Genomic DNA, 21,873 nt, shown 5'->3' on the forward strand with positions numbered 1-21,873 from the left:
TTCAGACTGCAGAAGTAGGTAAATATCTTCAATTTCTTCATCTTTGGGATTAGTGATTGGTGTGTAAATTTGAATAATGGACTACTATTATTATTATACTGTTAGTATTGATTGGTTTTCCTTGTAAGTATATGGATATTATCCTATCACTGACAGCGTTGTACTTCAGGATAGATCTTACAATGTTCTTTCTGACAATGAATGCAAACCTGTTCTTTTTCAATTTGTCCTTCCCTGCATAGAAGACCGTATGATTATCTAATTCAAAATGGCAAATACCAGTCCATTTCAGCTCACTAATGCCTAGAATATTGATCTTCAAGCATTTCTTTTCATTTTTGTCAACTTCTAATTTTCCTACATTCATACTTTGTACATCGCACATCCTGATTTTTAATGCATGTTTGCAGCTGTTCTCATTTTGAGTAATATGTATTGTTTTATATAAGAAAGAGCTGAAAACACCCATTAATAATTGGAACTTGGAATGTACGAAGTATGAACCTAGGAAAATCGGAAATTTTCAAAAATGAAATGGAAAGCAAGCATAAACATCGATATCCTAGGCTTTAGTGAGCTGAAATGGACTGGTATTGACCATTTTGAATTGGACAGTCATATGGTCTACTATGCTGGGAGTGACAACTTGAAAAGGAATAGCATTGCATTCATTGTTAAAAAGAACATTTTAGGATCTATCCTGAAGCACGACACTGTCAGTGACAAGAAAGTATCCATATGCCTACAGGAAAGACCAGGTAATATGACTATTATTCAAATTTACACATCAACCACTAAGGCCAAAGATAAAGAAACTGAAGATTTTTACCAACTTCTGGAGTCTGGAATTGATTGAACATGCAATCAGGATACATTGATAATACTGGTGATTAGAATGCAGAAATTGGAAACAAAGAAGGACCAGTAGTTGGAAAATATGACCTTGGTGATAGAAATGGTGCAAGAGATCACATGACAGAATTCTACAAGACCAATGACTTCTTAATCTTTTTTCACCAAGATAACATAAATGGTGCCTATTCACATGGACCTAGCCAGACGGAATACACAGGAATCAAATCAACTACATCCGTGGAAAGAGACAATGGAAAAGGTCAGTATCATCAGTCAGAACAAGGCCATGGCTGACCATGGAATAGATCATCAATTGCTCATATGCAAGTTCAAGCTGAAACTGAAGAAAATTATAACAAGTCCATGACAGCCGAAGTATGTCCTTGCATATATCCCATCTGAATTTAGAGACTATCTCAAGAATAGACGTGACACATTGAACACTAATGACTGAGGACCAGACCAGTTGTGGACTGACATCAAGAACATCATGCATGAAGAAAGCCAGAGGTCATTAAAAACACAGGAAAGAAAGAAAAGACCAAAATGGATATCAGAAGAGACTCTGAAACTTTCTCTTGAATGTGGAGTAGCTAAAGGAAAAGGAAGAAGTGAAGATGTAAAAGAGCTGAACAGGAGATCTTAAAGACAAAGTAAAGTATTATAATGACATGTGCAAATCCTGGAAATGGAAAACCAAAATGGAAGAACACGCTCTGTATTTCTCGTGGTGAAAGAACTGAGGAAAAAATTCAAGACCCGAGTTGCAATATTGAAGGATTCTATGGGGAAAACATTAAACGAAGCAGGAAGCATCAAAAGAAGATGGAGTGAATATACAAAGTCACTGTACCAAAAAGAATTGGTGGACATTGAACCCTTTCAGGAGACAGCATATGATCAAGAACTGATGGTGCTGAAGGAAGAAGTTCAAGCTACACTGAAGGCACTGGTGAAAAGCAAGTCTCCAGGAACTGAGGGAATACCAAGTGGGATGTTACAACAAACAGAAATATGTGAGTGCTGCAAGTGCTCACTCATCTATGCCAAGAAATTTCGAAGACAGCCCCCTGGCCAACTAACTAGAAGAGATCCATGTTTATGTCTATTCCCAAGAAAGGTGACCCAACAGAGTGTGGAAATTATTGAACAATATCATTAATTTTGCATGCAAGTAAAATTTTGCTGAAGATCATTCAAAAGTAGCTGCAGCAGTGTATCGACAGGGAACTGCCAAAAGTTCAAGCTGGATTCAGAAGAGGACCTGGAACCAGGGATATCATTGCTGATGTCAGATGGATCCTGGCTGAAAGAGAATACCAGAAAGATGTTTACCTGTGTTTTATTGACTATGCAAAGGCATTGAACTGTGCAGATCATAACAAATTAGGGATAACATTGTGAAGAATGGGAAATTGGTCGAACAGAACAAGGGGATACTGCATGCTTTAAAGTCAGGAAAGGTATACACCAGGGTTGTATCCTTTCACTATACCTTTTGATTGTTAGTTGAGCACTTAGCCATTTGCCCTACCCAAGAATTCCTTGGGAATACATACCAAGCTCATTGCCTTCAAGTCAATTCCAACTCATAGTGACCCTGTAGGACAGAGTAGACCTGCCCCATAGGGTTTCCAAGGAATGGCTGGTGAATTCCAACTTCCAACCTTTTGAAACTCTTAAGCACTGTGCCACCAGGGCCCCAGAAATATATACATATGCATACAAATATATATTACATAAACAAGGCAAAATATTATTTAATTGGGCATATAAAAATTACATAAATGTCTCATATCATATACCTTCTATGTGTAATTCTGAATCTCTCTTTTTTCATACATGGTATTTTCAATATCTACTCAATAAACTTCCCAAAGTAATTTGTGCACGGAATAAATGAATCCCTTAACCGCATTGGAAATAGATGGGGAAAAATACACACACATTCTAATACCTTCTAGGTTAAAAAGCATCAGTCTTAAATAAGTATTTCTTAAACTGAGGTCCATATGGACTGTGGAAGTAGATATGGGCCTTTTATGGTCCATGAAACTCCTGTTTTTGTGTGTGTGTATGTCTGTGTGTGTTTACAGATATATTTATATATAAATATATTATATCTGGTAGATGCTCCATAGCTTTCATCAGATTCTCAAAGGGTTTCATAAGCTACAATTTTTGAAACCACGGTTTAAAGCCCTAATTAATTTCAGTGCTATAACTAAGGTAAAAATCTGTTGGCTAAATAATTAAAATAAGGAGGCTATGATGAAATCTCCTGTGTTAGGAAAGACATAAATAATGTATTTTTAAATTGCAAATATAGCCTCAGTTTTATTTAACCAGACATTTTATGAGCCATGTGGAAGCATTTAATGTACAAAATATAATAATTAAATCAGTTATTATGTGTTAGAATTTTGGAAATAGGATGGCTCCTGCAGCCGGGATCTTGTACAGGGACTCAAAGATCAAATAAGTGGTTGGCCCAGTGACCTTTTAATTAGTCATAGAAAATACCTAGTCTAACCTCCTCATTTTACAGATAAGGGAAGTTCAGGCCCAGAGAACTGAAGGGACTAATATATGATCACTCTTTTAAATTCATTGCTCGTTGGTCCAGTTGTGAGGATTTTTGTTTTCTTTATGTTGAGGTGCAACCCATACTGAAGGCTGTGGTCTTTGATCTTCATGAGTAAGTTCTTCAAGTCCTCTTCACTTTCAGCAAGCAAGGTTGTGTCATCTGCATAATGCAGGTTGTTAATGAGTCTTCCTCAATCCTGATGACCCATTCTTCTTCATATAGACCAGCTTCTCAGATTATTTGCTCAGCATACAAATTGAATAGGTATGGTGAAAGAATACAACCCTGACACACACCTTTCCTGACTTTAAACCAATCCGTATGCCCTTGTTCTGTCCAAACAACCGCCTCTTGATCTATGTAAAGTTTTCTCATGAGCACAATTAAGTGTTCTGGAATTCCCATTCTTCGCAACATTATCCATAATTTGTTATGATCCACACAGTCGAATGCCTTTGCGTAGTCAATAAAACACAGGTAAACATCTTTCTGGTATTCTCTGCTTTCAGCCAGGATCCATCTGACATCAGCAATGACATCCCTGGTTCCACATCCTCTTCTGAAACCGGCCTGAATTTCTGGCAGTTCCCTGTCGATATACTGATGCAGCCATTTTTGAATGATCTTCAGTAGAATTTTGCTTGCATGTGATATTAATGATATTGTTCTATAATTTCCATATTCAATTGGATCAGTTTCTGGGAATAGGAGTAAATATAGATCTTTTCCAGTCAGTTGGCCAGGAAGCTGTCTTCCATATTTCTCGGTATAGATGAGTGAGCACCTCCAGTGTTGCATCTGTTTGTTGAAACATCTCAATTGATATTCCATTAGTTCCTGGAGCCTTGTTTTTTGCCAATGCCTTCAGAGCAGCTTGGACTTCTTCCTTCAGTACCACTGGTTCCGGATCATATGCCACCTCTTGAACTAGTTGAACATCGACTAATTCTTTTTGGTATAATGACTCCATGTATTCCTTCCATCTTTTTTTGATGCTTCCTGCATCATTTAATATTTTCTCCATAGAATCCTTCACTATTGTAACTTGAGGTTTGAATTTTTTCTTCAGTTCTTTCAGCTTGAGAAACGCTGAGGGTGTTCTTCCCTTTTGGTTTTCCATCTCCAGCTCTTTGCACATATCATTATAATACTTTGTCTTCTCAAGCTGCCCTTTGAAATCTTCTGTTCAGTTCTTTTACTTCATCAATTCTTCCTTTTGCTTTAACTGCTCGATGTTCGAGAGCAAGTTTCAGAGTCTCCTCCGACATCCATCTTGGTCTTTTCTTTCTTTCCTGTCTTTTCAGTGACCTCTTGCTTTCTTCATGGATGATGTCCTTGCTGTCATTCCACAACTCGTCTGGTCCTTGGTCACTAGCGTTCAATGTGTCAAATCTATTCTTGAGGTGGTCTCTAAATTCAGGTGGGATATACTCAAGGTCATATTTTGGCTCTCGTGGACTTGCTCTGATTTTCTTTAGTTTCAGCTTGAACTTGCATGTGAGCAATTGATGGTCTGTTCCACAGTCGGCCCCTGGCCTTGTTCTGACTGATGATATTGAGCTTTTCCATCGTCTTTTTCCACAGATGTAGTCAATTTGATTTCTGTGTGTTCCATCTGGCGAGATCCATGTGTATAGTCACCGCTTATGTTGGTGAAAGAAGGTATTTGCAATAAAGAAGTCGTTGGTCTTGCAAAATTCTATCATTCGATCTCCAGCATTGTTTCTGTCACCAAGGCTATATTTTCCAACTACTGATCCTTCTTTATTTCCAACTTTTGCATTCCAATTGCCAGTAATTATCAATGCATCTTGATTGCATGTTCGATCAATTTCAGGCAGCAACAGCTGATAAAAATCTTCTATTTCTTCATCTTTGGCCCTAGTGGTTGGTGTGTAAATTTCATTTTACTTGGATCCGCAATCAACAGCCATGGAAGCAGCAGTCAAGAAATTGCATTGGGTAAATCCGCTGCAAAGGACCTCTTTAAAGTGTTGACGAGCAAAGATTTCACCTTGAAGACTAAGGTGCGCCTGAACCAAGTCATGGTATTTTCAATCACATCATAGGCATGTGAAAGCTGGATGATGAATAAGGAAGAACAAAGAAGAATTGATACTTTTGAATTGTGGTATTGGTGAAGAATATTGAATATGCCATGGACTGCCAAAAGAATGAACAGATTTGTTTTGGAAGAAGTACAACCAGACTGCTCCTTAGAAGCAAGGGTGGTGAGACTGTGCCTTACATACTTTGGACATGTTGTCAGGAGGGATCAGTCCCTGGAGAAGGACATCATGCTTGGCAGAGTACAGGGTCAGTGGAAAAGAGGAAGACCCTCAATGAGGTGGATTGACACAGTGGCTGCAACAATGAGCTCAAGGATAACAACGATTGTAAAAAAGGCTCAGGAATGGACAGTGTTTCGTTCTGTCGTGTGTAGGGTCGCTATGAGTCAGAACCTACCCGATGGCACCTAACAACAACAACAACAATAACAATTTTAAATTCAAGGTCATTAAAGTGTCAGGAAGAATTTCATAGGTCAATTTTGGTGGAGGAAGAAAAAGTGACAGTCTTCCTTTAAAGTCTTTGTAAGACTTTTGGATATGAGGCTGAAAGTTAAAAGTTAAGCTCTTTCTCATTATTCCCCAGAACTAGCTGGCATAGGAAAATTTGAAGCTTTCATTCTGGAAACATGATGCAGAAGACGTTTTATACAAACGTTAGGCTCTTTATTACTTCAATTTTTAGGCCATAGATGTAAATACAAGCGTGTAACAAGTGTGCTTTTAGAATTTATGTACTGGAAGCCTTGGAGAAGAATACAGATAGAGCTGTACTCATTGAGCCATTAGGCTCTGTTAGTCCTGAAGCATTCGGGTGTTATCAGATATTGACCTTGTATTTTTCTTTCTTAATTGCTAAAAAGAGCTTGGAAAAAGAGCTTCTCTCACTTGAATAAATCATTCTGTTCCTTTCAGAAAAAGAATTTTAGAGGTAGAACGGGCAGGGTGTAATCTCGACCTATCGCACAATTTTACAGGAGAAAAATGAGATGAAAAGAAGTCGAACGATTTAGCCAGAGCTGCAGGATTCACTGTGGCAGAAGACCCTGGGTTCTTCCTTTTCCTTTGTCGCAGAGCCTTGCATGCCTGTCCCAGAGCTGTGTGTGATTATATTTGTGTGGATGCAGGAGGGCTGAGCAGGCCCTTAAAATGTGTCTGTGGGGATAGAGTTTTTGGGCTAAAGCTTCCAAATTCCCACTGCAGGAGATAAGTGGACTCAAAGTCCTATTATTTATAAAGTTAATCAAGTGATAGCATTTGTGATCCATAATGGAATTACTATAGTTTTCAAAACAGCAAATGATCAGAACCAATAGCAAGAGTTACCAACTTTATTATGGTATTCACTGTGGGCGTCAATCTCACTTTTGTCTTCATCTTACTTTCTTTATTTCCAGTGACTCACTTTTTGTTAACTTTATTTTTTAAGGCATTTTTATATTTACAGAAAAATTATGAAGACATTACAGAGAGTTCCCAGATATCCCACACCCAGTTTTCTCTATTATTAACAGATTAGTATGGTACATATGTCACATTAATAAACCAGTATTGATACGTTAACGTTAGCCAAAGTCCATACATTATTCAGATTTTCTTAGTTTTTACCTAATGTCCTTTTTCTGTCCCAGGATCTCATCCAGGAGACCACATTACATTTTTTCATCCTGTCTCCTTAGGCTCTTCTTGGCTGTGACACTTCCTCAGACTTTCCTTGTTTTTGAGGACCTTGACAGTTTTGAGGAGTTCCTAGTCAAGTATTTTGTAGAATGTCCCTCAACCGGGATTTTTCTGGTGGTTTTTTGTTGTTAGATGGGGGTTATGTGTTCTGGGGAGAAAGACCACAAAGGTGAAGTGACATTTATATGACATCACATGAAGGATACATACTATCAACATGACTTATCACTGTTGATGTTGACTTTGATCACTTGGACAAGGTAGGGTGTGCCAGGTTTCTCCACTGTGAGGTTACTCCTCACCCCTTCCCCTACTGTACTTTTTGTAAGGAAGTCACTATACGCAGCTCACACTTAAGGAGTGGGGAGTTACGCTTCGCCTCCTCGAAGGGGGTGTATCTGCATAAATAACTTGGAATTCTTCTGCAAAAGAGATTTGTCTTTTATCACCCATTTAGTTCTTTATTCAATCATACATTTATCACTGCAGACCCATGAATATTTATTTTATACTTTGCATTACAATCCAATGGTACTTTCTTTACTGTCTTGCTCAAATTGTTCCAGTTTTGGCCTTGGGAACTCCTATGGGCTTCTGTGTCCTTTGACATACTCCCATTACTGTGGTTTGTTTTTGTTTTGTCTTTTCCACACTTCCTTACTTTCTGGTACTACGAGATGCTCCAAGGCTCATCTTGCATATTTCCTGCCCCAGTCCAAGGATACTGACTCATTGTTCTTACAGTATTGATGTTGTGTTGTTGTTAGGTGCTGTGAAGTTGATTCCGACACATAGAGACCCTATGGGACAAAGTAGAACTGCCCCCTTAGGGTTTCCAAGGAGCAGCTGGTGGATTTGAACTGCTGACCTTTTGGTTAGCAGCTGAGCTCTTAACCACTAAGCCGCCAGGGGTCCATAGTCCACCCTTAACCTTGGGGAATATGTTTCAAGACCACCCTTTGATGTCTGAAATCGCAGATAGTGCAGAACCCTATACATATTATGTTTTGTTCTATACATACATACCTACGATACAGATTAATTTAGAAATTAGGCATGGTAAGAGATTCACCACCATAGCTAATAATAAAATCGAACAATTACAGTAATATACCGTAATAAATGTTATATGAATGGGGTCACTGGGCAGAAGGGAGTGAGATGGTGGAAATGTCATAAGCTACTCATTTAACATTTTCAGACCGCCCTTGACCTGGTAACAGAAACTACAGAAAGTGAAACCGTGGATAAAGGGGGACTTCTGCATTTATTATAAATATATTTTGTATTGTCATATTATGTATGTGTGTCTGTGATTTAAATTGCTGGCCTGGAAAACTTCCACTTACCTCTTTGCGTCCATTCTCCACCTACTCCATCCTGCTCTGAGCCTGTGGAGGCAGACCTGTTTCTACTAACAAAGAGAACGTTTGCTCTGGGCTTACAATTGGTCACTGATAATGGGGTGCACCAACAGGAGGTGCGAGGCAGCAGGAGAAGGTAGTGAGTCTGGGCTGTTTATTCCTCATTCTTTTTATGCAGTAGGGCCTGCCACGGGCTGACTCTATTCCTTACCTCAGGTCTTCGCTCACATCCAGCAGTCCTCGCCACACAGCCCTGTTTCCCGTTCTCCAGCTCTGCTTTGGCCCTCCCTGTTGTAGGTGTAAGGAGCTTTCCTGATGTTATCCCAGGAGTTCTGCCCTGGCTCTTGTAGTTTCTCTCCACTCAGCCCATACTTTTCTAAACAGTCTAATTTATAAACGCTCCTAATTTGACTTTGTCTTCTCTTCTCTGCTGGGACATTTTCCAAATATTTTTGGAATATGGTTTAAGTGTATGTTTAACAAAGGTCCTGGGTGGTAAAAATGACTTGCTCTCGGCTACTAACTGAAAGTTTGGTGGTTTGAATCCACCCAGTGGTGCTGTAGAAGAAAGGCCTGGTCCTGTAAAGTGCAGTTGTGCTCTGAAGCACATGGTGTTGCCATGAGTTGGAATTACCTTGACGGCAACGGGTTTGGTTTTATGTTTGAGAAAGGTAAGAAGAAATGAAGGAGGGAAAAAGAGAGGGAATGAGTGAGACAGAATCAATGATAGTGAAAGGGAAGGAGAGGGAGAGATAGAGAGTGATCAAGAGGGTCAGCGAGAGTGAGAGACAGGGAGAGAGAAAGACACTGTTACAGATTGAATAGCGTCCCCACACAATTAAAAAAAAAAAAAAAAGAGGTGTTGTAAATCCTAACCTCTATGCCTGTGGTTATGATTCCATTTGGGAATGGGTCATCTTTGTTATGTTAATGAGGCAGGCTTAGTGTAGGCTCTGTTTTAAGTCAATCTCTTTTGGGATACACAAAAAAAGACTAAATAAGCAAATTAGCAAGCAGAGATGGGGGAAGAGAGATGCCAAACCACATGTAGATTGCCCAGGAGCAGAGGCTCAAAAGAGATAAAGAACTTTCCCCAGAGCCAACACAGAGGGAAAACTTTGCCCTACAACCAGCACCCTGATGAGGCTTCTAGCCTCCCAAACTGTGAAAAAATAAATTTCTGTTTGTTAAAGCCACCCATTTGTGGGATTTCTGTTACAGCAGCACTGAATAACTAAGACAGCAACTAAGCGAAAGTGATGAGAACATGCAAATATGTTTTATGGTAACTTTGAGGAAGATGCTTAGGCTCAACGGCAGAGAACAGGCTTCTTATTGTAGTCTTATTCCTCTTGCACTAAATAATAATTTTAGGTTCATGTGGCTAGGAATTTTTATTTTTTGAATTTAACTCTAGAGTTAATAATTTTAATATGTGGACTTATTATTAATAACTCTCATGGTATCCTGACAATGTGTTAGACACCGAATTCTCAAGTAGAATAAAAGCAAGCATTTCTTACCAGGAAAAAACAACTGTGCAAGTTACACGTTTATGCATATGAGCTTTTATATTTGCATTACCTTGGATATATTCTTCTTAATGAAGGAAGATATCTCACCAGAGATAATTCTTTAGATTTTGCTATAAATATGATGGATATGTGCTGTTGGTTAAAAGAATCGTTGAGTCTCCAATTTGTTTAGCATGCTTGCATTGCATGATAAGACTTTTGAGAAATATCGGATTATAGACATAGTTAACCACATATCACAATCGATGAATGTATTGATTATTGAATGCTAACTGTGTAGCTAGGCAGTCAATAGATATTACTTTATTTAATTTTCAAATCAACCCACTAGGATAGACTTTTGAGTATTTATAGATGAATTAACTGCCCTGGGTGATTCAAATGGTTAAGTGCTGGGCTATTAACTGAAAAGTTGGTGGTTGGAATGCACCCAGCAGCACCTTGGAAGAAATGTCTGGCAGTATGCTTCCAAAACGTCACAGCCTTTGAAAATCTTAGGGAGCACAGTTCTATCGTGCAATGTATGGGGTCGCCATGAGTTAGACTGAACGCGATGGGAACTAGTTTTTAAGCTGGACACAGAGAGACAAGGATATTTGCTAAAAACTACACAGACAAGGAATAACACCACCGAGATGGAACACGGATCTCCCTGACTATAAATCCCACGCACTTTTACTAATATCATTAATTAGTATTAGCATTACAATTCATTCAGAACAATGGGGCGCTGGCACTGACACATGCGAACTGGTTTCTGTGTAGGCTTCGTTTCGCATTTTGCGCTACATTTTTAGTTAGTATTGAAAATGCTCTTGCTCTCTGTACTGGGTTTTAAATAAATGAAAATTTTTCTTCTCTGGAAAACACAGAAAGTAAAATAGTCTATCATTGGAACCCACGTATTACGGAACGAGGCAGAACGGGAATGCTCAAACACGCATTCCTGGTTTTGATTACCTTCTGGTGTCAAAGTTTTTCATTTTGGTTTTGTTTTGAAGAAAACAACAGTCAAAATTGTATCTGTAGGAACAAGAAATAAATAAAACAGATGCATTTTTCTCCTTCTGAGTTTTTGAACGGTGATAGTTTATTTAACCTGATTCAACTTTTGCCTAGTGAAAGAGAAAAGAGACACATTGTTTTCATCCAAGGGAAGCCGCTAATTAGCATACTTGCAGTCTGAGCACTCACAGGGGGCTTCGAGTATCAGTGTTAACAGAGACTCTGTCTTGGCCGACTCCCACTACTCTAAAGGATGGTTTATTAACTGACTGTAAGGCAATTCTTTTTTTTTTTATTCATTCAACAAATATTTTTGAGTATTATATCTCAATAAATAGTCTCATGGGTTAGGTGGGTGTTGTAGTAGGTTCTGCAGCCACAGAGATGCTCTATAGAAACATGCTGTACTTAGTCGCTACCAGTTAATACATTTTGCAACTATGCTAAAAATGTTGAAACGTTTGGGATAGGAATTTGAAAAACTTGTACACATTTCCAACACGAGTTGTGAATGGCTCCCAGACTTCTAGAAGATTAAGCTGAGAAGGCCTTCTGGAAACTTCCAGTGGGATTTCATCCTGGGATACTGTAGGAGCCTGAGTGCTGGTGAGATGGTTGACTTCTCAAGGCCACAGAACAAAAACAAGGTTGGACCCTTCCTGCATGTTCCCGCATCTGTTCTCAAACAGGATCCTGGCCTACACAGGATTAACAGGGAGTCATTCTAATTGTTTTACTTTGTTCATTCATTCATCCATCCATTGGCTTACCCAACTGTTGTTGAGTCAACTCTGACTCATGCCAATCCTGTGTACAGTTGAACAGAAAGTTGCCTGGTTTGTCCCGTCTTCATGACTGTTGGTATGTTTGAGTGCATCTTTATGGCTATTTCGTCATTCCGTCTCATGAAGGGTTGCCCTTGTTTTCACCGACCCACTTTACCAAACATGATGTCCTTTTCTAGCAATTGATCTTCCCTAACGATCCAATTAACAAATATTTATTATCTTCTCCAGGCTAGGCACTGGGATAGGCATTGAGTGTATACTGTGGATAAAACAGACATGACCTAACATGGTGGCACTTCGGCTGAGTTAAACACTGGGTCTATGGTAAAATATTCATTACTAAGAAGATAATAAGTAGCTCTAAAGTAATTCATTAAATAGTTTCCCCAACATTATAGGATAAACTGTAGCAAGCTGCTAATTCAGGAATAGAATAGGGAGTCATGAGAGAGAATAATACAATTTTTCTAGTATAGTTTGGAAAGTGGCAAGCTGGGTAAGGATTCACTGTGGATGTAAAGCTGAGTTAAAAAAAAGAAAAGATGTGTAAGTGTTGGAGAGGTGAAAAATGACCATGTTTCAAATATACGCAGGATAACATGCCAAGGCCCAGCGGTTGATACCACGAAGGAACTGAAAGAAGGGATTTTTTAATGAAAATTCATAAACTTGTGACAATATAAATAGTGATAATATTTGCTCCATGCTTACTTTGTGCCAATGTGTTCTAAATGCTTTGCAGGTACTAATTTGTTTAATCCTCACACCAATACTATGAGGTAAGGGGTATTGTTACCCTTTTTTTTCACCGAAGGGGATACTGAGACTGACAGAAGTTAAAGATTGAACCAAAAATCATGTATCGGGAATTGAAGGACTGGGATTCAAACCAGGGTGTATGGTGTCACCATCCTGCCCTTAACCACAAGTCTACATTCTTTCTGAATGTAAAGCCAGTCATGGGTGTGTAATGCCCTTTTAATCCTTCTCCATACTCGGAGTTCAGTTTCTACAGTTGGGAAAAATTACTCAAACCCCCAAACAATTTGAATTTATGTCTTGTCATACTGTATTTGCTTAATGAATGCAAGTCTCTGTATTTCCTTTCATTTGTGGGCTTATGAACGTCAGCATCATTCTTTATATGTGGTTCGATTTTTTTTTTAATACCTAGCATGCCATAATTAAAGATACCTACTTTGGACAAAAACACTTCTCTCCTATTTGTAACACTCCAGTTCTAAACATACCAGGAAAAAAAAAAAAAAAAATCCACAGTCTATGAGCTCAGACAAGCAGTACTTTATATTTTTAATGTTCCCACTATTTAACATGTACCTTGCCCAGTTTCTGGGCTGGTGTTCTTCCCCTAGGTTTTCCTCTGTATCATTTTTGTGGCTGCTTCATTTCTGTTTAATATTTGCTTATTTTTGTTGAAATCCCAGTGCAGAAACCCACAAACCAAACAAATACTAACGGAAAACACAGAGACGCTCAAATGTCCTTGGAGACACTCAATTTTTTTGTTTGTTTGTTTGCCACCATTTGTCATCCTCTGCTCAGAGAGATCAACAGTTTTTAGCACACAGATCAATATTCTCTTAACTGAGACCTAATCTATGGAGAGTTTCCCTACGTTTCACCTTGGCCTACTCCTTTTTACTGGAGTCACCCTTTTTTTCTTCCCCCCAGCAATAATTTTGTCTGAGTAAGACAGCAATTTTTCATCCTTTGGTCAAAACTGGTGACCAAAGAGGGAATAATGGTTGCTGACATACGAAATGACAGATTTGACACATGGCGTGCTGAGCTGGGAGCTTTCTGTGCCAAAGGAGAAAGACAGATAAGCAGGCTCATGGTTCTCCAGGCATTGCTGACGCTTCCCCTGCTCCTTCCCCACCCTCACCCTCTAATACCAAAACAACCTCTGTAGTCTTTTTTTTTTTTGCCTTTTTCTTGAAGAAGTTTGTCTCTGCCTCTGGACAGGAAACAAGCAAATGCACTGCTCTCTTGCCCAAAATAAACATTTCCCTGCCCCGCAAAAATGATCAATCTATGCCTTCTCCTCCGTCACAGTGAGGGCAGTACAACATGCTGCTTGAGGAAATATTAACAAATATAGCCAGTGAGAGGGAAACAGATGGGACTAAGAAATCAAACCAGCAGCTTTCTGGACTGTGTTCAATGAGTGGAGTTTTATAATCCCGAAACAGAACTGCTCTTTAATTTTTCTGAGCATTGATCGTCAAGAAACACCTCTTTCCAGTCTCCTGGTCTCCCTATTAAAGACCTCCATAGAGGGGCACAAAAGGGTCCCTTTCTTAATCATTCTGGCAAAAGCAAATTAAGTCTTACAAAAGCGAGTGCCAGGCGGGAGCACGAAGGCGTGTTCGCTTCCCTAGATCTGGTTCGCTGGGACGGACTAGTGACCTATATGCCATAGGGCAGGGCTCCAGCCCTGGGATCTCGTTACATCTTGACACACAAAAGCTCCTTTCAGAATCTAAACTAACAAAACAGGAACAATTTTTATTCCCGCATGGGTTCCTCTGGGGCATGTGTTCACATTTAAAATGCTGCCCCATGTGACGTACGCCTGCATTCAAACTTGTTTGTATTCTTTGGATTTGCAAAGCAGCAGCAGCCAGGACTTCACTTGGTCACCAGTAGCCTGTAAAGGACAGCAAGTCTGATTTACCTTCCAAAGTGTGCTTTTCTCCCAGCTCCAAATCCCTTCTTTCTGCTTTTCTTGACCCTCTATATGATTCACCTGAGCAGCCAGGGCTTTTTCCCCATTGTGGCCTTGCCACAAACATTTAAACTTTGTTTCCCCCCCAAATGATAAAAAAGTACTGATAAAATACGGAAATATTCTAAGATGAGTGCTACTTACAAAATCACACAACAGCTCTTTTTCCTTTCACTAATTAAAATTTTTTTTTTTTTTTTAAATAAGACAAGGCTTTGGAAATAATATTTTTAACCTAATGCAAACAAAATATCTTTATCTTTAAAATGGCCTGGATTCCCAAGTACATACATGCTATATACATAAGGAAAAGATTATGTATACATGATCAAATGCATTTTTTATTCCTCTGACCCAGTTTTCCTTAAAACTTTTTTTTTTTCATTTGGGTTGATGGAAAACATTTTTCTTGTAGTGCTTTATTCTACACATTCTATGCTATTTTTTCGCAGTTTCTCCATGTTTGACATTCTAGCCAAACCTGTGAGGAGGGGGAATCAAATTGAAGCATGTGGAACCACAGTATTTATTTTTCAATAACCAATGCCAGTACAATAGTTGAAGGAAAGTTTTGGGTGGATGATTTTTTTTAATGTAATTTTTAAGAAATCAAAGATATTCTACCAGTAGTTCATGATAGAAAATAAAAAAATTAAAATACATAAATATTCTGAGATGTGGGAGCTAGAGGAAAAGAGGAGAGAAGAAGAGAAGTTAAATAGGAACAAGTCAAGCAGAAATCAGTTTCCTATAATCAGAAATACTTCGTAGAAAACAGGTCTTGAGTAATCTGTTATATTAATTCTTTTCCTTAGACTCCGGATTTCTCACAAAATCTTCAACTTGACCTGAATTTTTTGTTTGTTTGTTTTAATTTGTTTTCATTTTAAGGTTATGGTTTTGAGTGCATTTCCTTAGCCTAGCCGTCCCTAAGTGAAAAGTATGAGGAGTCTTCTGGCATTTTCTTTTTAATAGCAATTTCAAGTACAGGATTGCTGAAATGTAGACTCATTTTTGAACACGCACCCTGAGGCCACAGGACGATGAAGAACATTTCAAGGGAGTCGATAAAATAAAAATAAAATCAGCACAGCCATTCTTCGGAAAGCAATCATATTGCTCTCAGCGGCCTTGAATCTCACCTTGGCCTGTTCTCCCATCAGGACCAGAACTACCCTTGAAGCTAAAGGAACCCAGAACTGAGCACAAAGCTGAGGGTTGCCTCTGCCTCTCTCAGGGTTTTCTCTGTGGAAAAGGTCGCCTTTGTATCAAGGAATTAGCAGGCACTTCTGGCAAAGGAAGTATTTACATTCCTATTTTGTCCCCAGAGTCCTCTATGATATGTGGGATATGGTAGAAGTCTCCTGTTTGATTTCCAGTTTCCTTACTGGAGAAAACAAAGAGTTAAGGTGATGTTTCTTGTTGTAGAATTAATCAGATTCATATTAGCGGTAGTAAATGTCATGTTGGCACCTTTTCCTTCTCACACATTACAGTCTCAAGTCTTGGCTCTGAGGAAATAATGAAGTGAAGACATGCAGTGCCATACACCCCGCATCTTTTTCTCAGTCTGCATAAGAAATGAATTGTATCTGCTACTAAGGGGGTCACAGGGGCGGCAAGTTAAGAAGACTGCTTAAAGAAATGACATGTTAAAGGAAACAAAAACTTATTTTTTTAGTACTTTCTAGGTGGATTGCCTTTTGAAAATAAAATGTTCACATGTATTCCTATCCAATAAAGCTTTATTATATTTAGTTGCTACAGACCAAGAGATTTTGAAGTTTTCCCAGCTTACTTACAGAGATCAATATGAGAAAAATGGAGCACTGTCTGGGGAGGGGTCAGTTCCCTTCTGTCCTGCACGGGGGACTGTGGCAGAGTGGTTACAAGTTCAGCTTGGGTGTCATACTGCTTGGGTGTGAGTTGCTCAGATCTGCCTGGTTATTTCACCCTGAGCACGTTATTTAACCTCACTAAGTCTGTTTTGCTCATAAAATGAAGATGGTAATAGTACTTGTCTCAGGGAGTTCTTGCGAAGATTAAGTCAGCTAAATCTTATAAAGCCCTCGAATTATGATGTGTGACATAGACTGAATCCTCAATAACGGTTAGTAGTTAATATATATTCATTAATTCATTAATTTACTCAATAAATGTTTATTCATCACCTGCTTGGTTGAATATTTGAGAGTTCAAGAAAATAATTGAGTTGGGTCAGATTGATTGAAAAAAAAAAAGGATTTTTTTTTTTTTTGATTGAGACAGGTAATATTCCAAAAGGTGGTATTATATAAAGCAACTCTGCTGTTAGTAGAGAATAGTAGCCCATAACTTGATAAAGAACGCAAAACTGATCCTCATTGGTATGCCCCTGCTGGGTGAGTGGTAGGTATCAAGAGTTGCCCATGAGTCTCGCTCAGCGTTTCTTTCATACTCTTCCCTGTGTCCTGGACTTGTTTCCTCCTTTTCTCTCTGGACCACCAAAGCTTTTCTTTTTGTTTTTTGCTAAAAATATACACAACAAAACTAAACCGTTCAATAATTTCTACATGCACAGATCAATGCCGTTGGTTACACTCTTTGCATTGTGTCACCAGTCTCCTTATCTCGACCCGTACTGTTTCACCGCCATCAACTTTTGCTCTGTTCCTTAAAGTTCTCATTTGTGCTTTAGAGTTACTGTTGTCAATTTGATCGCATACAGATAATTCTTTAAAGGAGTTATATGTTCAAGTCTGACATTCTTTATTAACTGAGTTAAACTGTTGTTTTGTTTACAGATGACTTCATGGAATAGTGTTGGTTCAAGGATTAAAGATTTTTTCAGGACAACAGGTTTGGGGCTTCCCCAATCTCAATGGATCTGCTTAGTCTGGTTCCTACAGAAATTGGATGTTCTCTTCCACATTTTTCCTCCTTTTGATTATGATCCATCTATTAGGCCCTTGATCATAACATTCGGTAATGGTATCCATTATTTCTAGTTTCCTAGCAGTTCAGGGGAGCCATTAGACATGCAGGTTTTTAAGGTCCCAGACTTGTTGTTGTTGTTAAGTGCCATTGAGTCAGTTTCAACTCACAGCGAGCCCATGTACTACAGAACAAAACGCTGCCCTGTCCTGTGACATACCACAATCGTTGCTATGTTTGAGCTCATTGTTGCAGCCACTGTGTCAACCCATCTCATTGAGGGTCTTCCTCTTTTTCTATGAACCCCTACTTTACCAAGAGTGATGTCCTTCTTCAGGGGCTGGTCCCTCATGATAACGTGTCCAAAGTATGTGAGATTAAATCTCACTATTCTTGCTTCTAAGGAGCATTCTGGCTGTACTTCTTCCAAGTCAGACCTGTTTGTTCTTACGGCAATCCATGATAAATTCAATATTCTTTGCTAACACCATAATTCAAAGTCATCAATTCTTCTTCCATCTTCCTTATTCATTGTTCAGTTTACACCCACATATGAGGCTATTGAAAATACCACTGTGTCAGGCACACCTTAGTCCTTAAAGTAACATCTTTGCTTTCTAACACTTTAAAGAGGTCTTTTCTGGTAGATTTGCCCAATGAGATGCATCACTTGATTTCATGACAGCTGCTTCCATGGGTATTGATTGTAGATCCAAGTAAAATGAAGTGCTTGACAACTTCGATATTTTCTGTTTATCATGATGTTGCTTATTGGTGCACTCGTGAGGATTTTTGTTTTCTTTATGTTGAAGTATAATCCATACTGAAGGTTGTGGTCTTTGATCTTCATCAGTAGGTGCTCCAAGTCCTCTTCACTTTCAGCAAGCAAGGTTGTGTCATCTGCATAATGCAGGTTGTTAATGAGTCTTTCTCCAATGCCGATGACCCATTCTTCTTCATATAGTCCAGCTTCTTGGATTAGTTGTTCAGCATACAGAATAGGTGTGGTGAAAGAATAGAACCCTGACACACACATTTCCTGATTTTAAGTCACACGGCAACCCCTTGTTCTGTTTGAACAATTGTCTCTTGGCCTATATATACAAGTTCCTAGCGAGCACAATTAAGTGTTCTGGTATTCCCATTATTTGCAATGTTATCCATAATTTGTTATGATCCACACAGTCAAATGTCTTTGCATAGGCAATAAAACACAGGTAAACTTTTTCTGTGTTATTCTCTGCTTTCAGTAGTCATGTGACACCAACAATGATATCCCGCATTGCATGTCCTCTTTTCTGAAACTTGTTCTTGAACATAGAGTAGCTAAAGTGAATGGAAGAAATGATGAAATGAGAGAGTGGAACAGAGGATTTCAAAGGGCAGCCCAAGAAGACAAAGTTAAGTATTATAATGAAATGCAAAGGTCCGTAGTTAGAAAACCAAATGGGAAGAATACACTTGGCATTTCTCAAGCTGAAAAAAATGGAAGAAAAAAATTCAAGACTCGAGTTGCAAAAATGAAGGATTCTATGGGCAAATATTGAATTTCACAGGAACCATCAAAAGAAGAAGGAAGGAATACAGAGTCCCTATACCAAAAAGAGGTCAGCAGTTCGAATCCACCAGGAGCTCCTTGGAAACTCAACGGGGCAGCTCTATTCTGTGCTATAGGGTAGCTATGAGTCAGAATCGACTTCACGGCAGTGGGTTTTTTTTTTTTTATATACCAAAAAGAATTGGTTCATGTTCAACCATTTCAGGAGGTAGCATATGACAAAGAGCTGTTGGTATTGAAGGAAGATGTCCCAGCTGCACTGAAAACATTGGCAAAAAAAAAAAAAAAAAGACTCCAGGAAGTGACAGAAAACAATTGAGGTGTTTCAACAAACAGACGCAATGCTGAAAGTGCTCACTTGTCTATGCCAAGAAATTTGGAAGATAACTACCTGGCCAGCTGACTGAAGAGATCCATGTTTGAGCCCATTCCAAAGAAAGGTGATCCAACAGAATGCGGCAGTTACCAAACAATATCATTAATATTACACATAAGTAAAATTTTGCTAAAGACAATTCAAAAATGGTTGTAACCGTGCATGATCAGAGAACTGCCAGGAATTCACTGAACTAGGCAATGCTTTTTTATAATCTATCACTTGTGTTTTCCATTCCAGCTCGTTCTCTCTCTCTTTTCCTCCCTCTTTCTCTCTATCTCGCTCTCACTCATCTTCATGTCTGTATCTATTTTCTTTCTCTCTCTCTCCTAGAAATGCCTAAAGGCTTTATCTCACTGGCAACTCCTCAAGCAAAAGCAGTTCCTTCTTCTTCTGAGGTGAAAACATCCTTTTATACCATGTTTTTGCAAAAATAGTGCATGCCCTCTCCAGAGTTTTACAGCCAAGCTCTCCCCAGCGCATGAAAGAGGATTGGCAAGGTGGAGCTTGTGAGGGCGCCTCAAGGGGGTGCACGGTGGAGAGGGCTTGGCCAGCAAAAAAATGCAGAGGGCCCACATTATTTGCATTAAAGTATGTTACCTTTTTCCTAAATTACATTTGGGGCATACAAGAAAGCACAGGGGGCATAGTGGTTAAGAGTTTGGCTGCTAGCCAAAAGGTTGGCAGTTCAAATCCACCAGCTGCTCCTTGGAAATCCTATGAGGTAGTTCTACTCCGTCCTATAGGGTCATTATGAGCTAGGATCAACTTGACGGCAACGGGTACAGGAAAGCAGGGGAAACTTTGGAAAGTAAATGTTTTTTGTCAAGGAAGTATCAAACTATTTTAATGTACAAAATATACCATTTGACATCAACCAATGCCCTATATAAACATCAGTGACAGAGTTCACTGCTATAATTTTTTTTAAATAAAAGTGTATTATGTTTCACTGAAACTTTACACAGCAAATTAGGTTCTCATTTAATAATTTCTACACAGATCGTTCAGTGACATTGGCTACATCTTTCACAATGTGTCAACATTCTCATTATTTCCCTTCTGGTTGTTCCATTGCCAGTAATCTTGTTTTCGTGCTATCTTACCTTCTCATCTTTGCTTTGGAGTAATTGTTGAATATTTGGTTTCATACAGATTATTTTTTAAAGGAGTGAAGTACTCACTGGTGACATTTTTTATTTTATGAGCCATCTTGTTATTTAGCTAAAAGGTGATTTCACGGGATAGTTTCTTTTCAAGGTTTAAGGTTTAAAGTGTATCTCATTGTGATAGCTTTGGGGAGTCCTCTAGTCTCAATTGGCCCATTAAAAGTTTTTTTTTTTTTGAGAATTTTGGTCCTGTTCCACACTTTTTCTCCCATTCTATCATGATCCTTCTGTTGTGGCCCTGATCAGAGTGCTCAGTAGTGGTAGCTGGGCACCATCTAGTTCTGGTCTCAGCATAGATGAGGTTGTGGTTTAGACTATTAGCCCTGTAGACTAATTTCTTTTCGGTGTCTTCAATTTCCATCTTTCTCTTTTGCTCCAGACAAGTAGAGATCAATAGTTGTATTTTAAGTTGCTATAATTTTTTAATCAGCCATACCCCCCACCCCAGTGCCATCGAGTCAATTCTGACTCATAGCGACCCTATAGGACAGAGTAGAACTGCCCCATAGAGTTTCCAAGGAGCGCCTGGCAGATTTGAACTGCCGACCCTTTGGTTAGCAGCCGTAGCACTTAACCGCCATACCACCAGGGTTTCCCCATTTAATCAGCTATATTGAATTATAATTTACTTACAATAAAAGTCACCTACTTTTAAGCTTACAATTAGAAATTTTGACAAGCATGTACAGAGTGAAAACTTTCTTGCAATCAAGACACAGAACAATCTTATCACTCTAAAAAAGTTCCCTTGTGCTGTTTTGCAATTATTCTCTTCCTGCATGGCTGGATCCTGGCAACCACTGGCGGACTTTCTGTTAATATAATTTTGTCTTTTCTAGAATTTCAGACAAATGAAATCATAAAGCATGTGGTATTTTGTATTTGGCTTTTTTCACTTAGCATAATGCTTTGGAAATTCATCTGTGTTGTTGCATATATTAGTAGTTCTTTGTTTTTAATTGCTGAGTAGTATTCCATTGTATGAATATACCACAATTTGTTGATCTATTCACCAATAAATGCAATTTTGGGTTATTCCCAGTGTTTAGTCATTATGATATGAACTTTCATGAACATTTTTATACCAACCTTTTTGTGGACATGTATGTTTATTTGTATTGGGTAAATATCTAGGAGTGGGATTTGTAGGTCACACGGTCAGTATGTTTAACTTTTTAAGGAATTATCAAATTGCTTTTCAAAGTGGTGAACCATTTTACATTCC

This window comes from Elephas maximus, chromosome 17 (assembly GCF_024166365.1).
Source record: "Elephas maximus indicus isolate mEleMax1 chromosome 17, mEleMax1 primary haplotype, whole genome shotgun sequence".
Taxonomy (NCBI): domain Eukaryota; kingdom Metazoa; phylum Chordata; class Mammalia; order Proboscidea; family Elephantidae; genus Elephas; species Elephas maximus.